This window comes from Lissotriton vulgaris, chromosome 2_2, assembly GCF_964263255.1.
Source record: "Lissotriton vulgaris chromosome 2_2, aLisVul1.2, whole genome shotgun sequence".
In the NCBI taxonomy this organism is placed as follows: domain Eukaryota; kingdom Metazoa; phylum Chordata; class Amphibia; order Caudata; family Salamandridae; genus Lissotriton; species Lissotriton vulgaris.
Window position 1 is genome coordinate 337,467,373 of NC_141688.1, and position 4,932 is coordinate 337,472,304.

Sequence of the window (4,932 nt, forward strand, 5' to 3'; positions counted from 1 at the left end):
AGGGTCTCCCAGAAAAGTTTAGGCGGAGATGGGACATCCTACTACCTTGCCTTTTATTTGCATACAGGGAGGTTCCTCAGAAGGGGGTTGTTTACAGCCCTTTTGAACTTCTGTTTGGACATCCTGTCAGAGGTTCTTTGTGTCTGGTGAAGAAGGGACGGGAGATACCTCTCAAACCCCCTAAACAGGACATAGTGGGCTATGTACTTGGTCTCCACTCCAGGATTACTGAGTTTATGAAAAAGGCAGCGAAAAACCTTGAGGCTAGCCAGGAATTGCAAAAGGCCTGGCATGATCAAAAGGCTTTATTGACTGTTTACCAGCCAGGACAGAAAGTGTGGATGTTGTAGCCTGTGGCTCCAGCAGCTCTCCAAGACAAGTGGAGTGGACCCCACACTATTGAACAGAAGGGAGAGGTTACCTACTTGGTGGATCTTGGCACTCCCAGGATCCCCCATAGGGTGCTTCATGTCAACAGACTGAAACCTTATGTTGACAGGGCAGACATGGGGTTGCTCATGGCTACTGATGAGGGACAGGGGGAAGAGAGTGACCCTCTCCCAGACCTGGTCTCACAGAACCCTGGGGATGGATCAGTTGAGGGTATAGCCTTGGCAGGCAGGTTCAAAGCTCAGCAACAAGCTGATTGTAGACAGGTGCTCAATCAGTATAAGAACATGTTCTCACTGACTCCAAGTCAGACTACCCGGTGCACTCATGGAGTGGACACTGGGGACAGTCTGCCTGTTAAAAATAAGATTTACAGGCAACCTGACAATGTCAGGGACTGTGTCAGGAGTGAAATTCAGAAAATATTGGATTTGGGAGTTATTGAACAATCAGAAAGCCATTGGGCTAGTCCAGCCGTCTTGGTACCAAAACCTCACAACCAGGGTGGTAAGAGAGAGATCAGGTTTTGTGCTGACTACAGGGGTCTCAATGCAGTCACTAAGACTGATGCCCATCCAATCCCAAGAGCAGAAGAGCTTATAGATATGTTGGCCTTAGACAAATTTCTAAGCCCATTTGATCTTACAGCTCCTACTGGCAGATCAGACTAGCTGATGATGCAAAAGCCAATACAGCATTTTCTACCCCTAGTGGGCACTACCAATTTGTGGTCATGCCCTTTGGTTTGAAAAATGCACTTGCCACTTTTCAAAAGTTTGTGAATAAAGTCCTAACAGGCCTGGAAGACTAAAGTGCAACACATATAGATTAATATATATCTTTATTTCACCAATTAATATAAGAAAATGAGTACAAAAGATTAAAGCACTTCTCAAAAGGTGTCATCATACTTGCTCCCTGACCCTTATGACCATCCACATGTCCCTTCGTAACAAAGAGAATCCCCTCAATTGAGTCAATTAGCCACACACAAAACACATCCTAGATGACTTGGATAAAGCAAATACCCCGGCAGGGTTTGAAAGGTGAGTCCAATATGTCTTCTTAACATAAACTCGTACATTTTTCAAAGGAGGTTGTGAAATTAAGTCAATCATGCCTCTTGATCACCCCTCGTTCCTTTAAATTAAATACCCAGCTAGACTGCACAAAGTGTGTGGCTTCCAGATGCTTGGCTATTGCTTTTAACATGATGTAAAAGCTTAAGGCAACAGACCCAAAAACTTGAGTTATCAACCAGCCTTCTGCACTTTGTTAAGCAAGAGTTACTTGCTCAGACAGTCCTGAGTGACACCCTGGGCTGCCAACTCAGCAATCAATCAATTATCAATCACAGCATTTGTAAAGAGCGCTACTCACCTGGGAGGGTCTCAAGGCGCTGGGGGAGGGGTAAGTTACTGCTCGAACAGCCAGGTCTTGAGCTGCTTCCTGAAGGAGAGATGGTCTTGGGTTCGCCGAAGGTGGGTGGGGAGGGAGTTCCAAGTCTTGGCTGCCAGGTAGGAGAAGGATCTTCCTCCGGCGGTGGCTCTGCGGATGCGTGGTACGGTGGTGAGTGCGTAGCTGGTCGATCGTAGCTGGCGGGTGGGCGTGTAGAAGGTCATGCGGTCATTGAGGTACTTGGGGCCCAGGTTGTGGAGAGCCTTGTGTGCGTGGGTGAGGAGTCTGAACGTGATTCTCTTGTTGACGGGGAGCCAGTGCAGGTCTCTCAGGTGTCCGGTGATGTGGCTGTGTCGGGGGATGTCGAGGATGAGTCATGCGGAGGCGTTCTGGATGCGTTGGAGTCTTTTTTGAAGTTTGGCTGTGGTTCCGGCGTAGAGGGTGTTCCCGTAGTCTAGTCGGCTGGTGACGAGTGCCTGGGTGACGGTCTTCCTGGTTTCCGTGGGGATCAATCTGAAGATCTTGCGGAGCATGCGCAGGGTGTTGAAGCACGAGGATGAGACGGCGTTGACTTGTCTGGTCATTGACAGGGAGGAGTCCAGGATGAAGCCCAGGTTTCGCGCGTGGTCTGTTGGTTTGGGAGCGGTGCCCAGGGCCGGGGGCCACCAGGAGTCATCCCAGGCGGAGGGTGATGATCGCAGGATGAGGACTTCCGTCTTGTCTGAGTTCAGTTTGAGGCGGCTGTTTCTCATCCAGTCGGCGACGTCTTTCATCCCTTCGTGTAGGTTGGCTCTGGCGGTGGTGGGGTCGTTGGTGAGGGAGAGGATGAGCTGGGTGTCCAGCAAGCACATTGTCCAGATATTTGGGATCAGGATACCCGTGTCCACTGATATTTGAGGACATCTCAGTCTTATGGTGGATTTAGTTCCACACCACAGTGTCTCCCTCTCCGGTGGTACTGGAAACACCAACAGTGAAAATTAGACGCCGGTTCCAGGCCACCTGTAACAGTTCCAGAACTAGTCTACCCTTACTATTGGCAGGTAGGTAGCAATGGCGGGGGAAGCCTCGGGCTGTGCATTGTTTTCCAGGATTGGGATGTTCTGGACCCTGAATGCCCCGAGGGATCGTGTACACGATCTGAATGGTTCCACAGTCAGGATGTCCAGGTAAAGACCGAGGAATTGAATAGATATCCATTTTTCATTTAGGCTCAGTCCCTGTCTTCTCTCCATAAATGGTTTTGCAGGCAGGACACTGCAAACTTCCATCCTTGTTCCCATTGTTGTACATGGCCAGCATGCAAAGGATGTGGAAACTATGAACACACTGCTTCAGCTTCCCCACGGCATGTGGCTGGATAGTCTTGCTCTCCACTACATCGCTGTACCCAGAAGGAGATGCCAACTTTTCCATGCAGATTATGCAGTCCTCATCCAGAGGGCTATCCAGGTTGTCCATATGTTTCTTTACCACACTTTCCGGATCATTTGTGGATTCTGCCAATGCTTGTTTGATCTTACTGTGTCTGTGCATCTGTACTGGTAAGGTCTGCACACTGTGAGCTTTCCTACGCGTTCACCTCATGTTTGTTTCTTTCCAAGGTTTTCCCACGAAGTTGCTCACAGCTCGTAGAGGCGCTGGTCGAGCATATCTAGATGATATTGCTGTCTTTAGCTCCACCTGGGAGGATCACCTGCTCCACCTGAGAAATGTTTTGGAGGCCCTGCAGAAGGCAGGCCTAACTATCAAGGCTACTAAGTGCCATATAGGGTAGAGTCAGGTTGTGTACCTGGGCCACCTTGTAGGTGGAGGCCATGCTCAACCATTGCAGAGCAAAATCCAGACCATCATGGACTGGGTTGCTCCAACTACCCAGACTCAGATCAGAGCTTTCTTGGGCCTGACTGGTTTCTACATAAGATTTGTCAAGGTGTATGGACCCATTGTGACACCCCTGAATGACTTAACTTCTAAGAGAATGCCAAAGAACGTTCAGCGGACAGTTAGCTGTCAAAAGACATTTGATGACCGATCTGAAGCAGGCCATGTGCACTGCACCAATTCTGCAAAGTCCTAACTAAGCATGGGCTGAAAATTCGTTCCGCTTGCGGAATTTGCAGATTTTCCGCGATTTCGCAATCCGCGAATCTCGCGAAATCGCGGTAAAATCCGCGAATCAGCGGGGACGAATTTTCAGCCAAGCACTTACAGGGTTACAGCAGCAGGTGCAAAAGTTGAAGCTAACTTTTTGTAACCTTTTACAAAAGGGTTACAAAGAAATTAACTTCAACTTGGGCACCTGCTGCTTTAAGCCTGTAAGTGCTTCCTGGCGCCTCGTTGCCTACTTGCAACTATTCTCTGACCCTGCTCTGACCCTTGAAGCAGGGTCACAGAATAGTTACAAGTAGGCAATGAGGTGCCTGTCACGAAAATTAAACCTCAACAGGAAGCACTGACAGATATAAAAACAAGCATTTACAATGGAATAGGTCTCGCATTAGGAAAGTTTGAGCTATTGGTCTTGTAAATGACAATTTTTTTTATTTATGTGTTGGTTTTGAAAATAGCTAAATTAATAGCTTTGTCATTTACAATGCCAATAGTTATAACTTTCGCAAATGTGACACCTATAGCATTTGTAATGCAACATGTTTTTTATTTACGTGACTTAGCTGTATTGATATGACAAATTACAATGGCTTTTAATTTTTTTAAATAATTAATACTTAATAAAAGTGATTTTAATTTATAATGGCAATAGCTTAAACAGAAGTGAAATATTAACATATTTTTGTGACATTTGTAATAAAGTTTGAAACATTGAGAGAACATATTTGAACCAGTTGTTGTTGAATGGTTGCGCAGATTTATGCTGGGGTGGCGCTGAGTGGTGCTGTGGTGGTGCTGAGTGGTGCTGTGGTGGTGCTGAGTGATACTGAGATGGTGCTGAGTGATGCTGTGGTGGTGCTGAGTGATGCTGTGGTGGTGCTTATTGGTGCTGTAGTGGTGCTGAGTGATGCTGTGGTGGTGCTGAGTGATGCTGTGGTGGTGCTGAGTGATGCTGTTGTGGCGCTGAGTGGTGCTGTGGTGGTGCTTATTGGTGCTGTGGTGGTGCTGAGTGATGCTGTGGTGGTGCTGAGT

The 4,932-nt window shown here is 47.6% G+C and overlaps 1 pseudogene; it reads right to left on the reverse strand.

Annotated features, from left to right (window-relative positions):
- Positions 1-702: 702 nt before the first annotated feature.
- LOC147729436 (putative E3 ubiquitin-protein ligase DTX2) lies at positions 703-3,343 on the reverse strand (annotated as a pseudogene).
- Between the last annotated feature and the right edge of the window lie 1,589 nt (positions 3,344-4,932).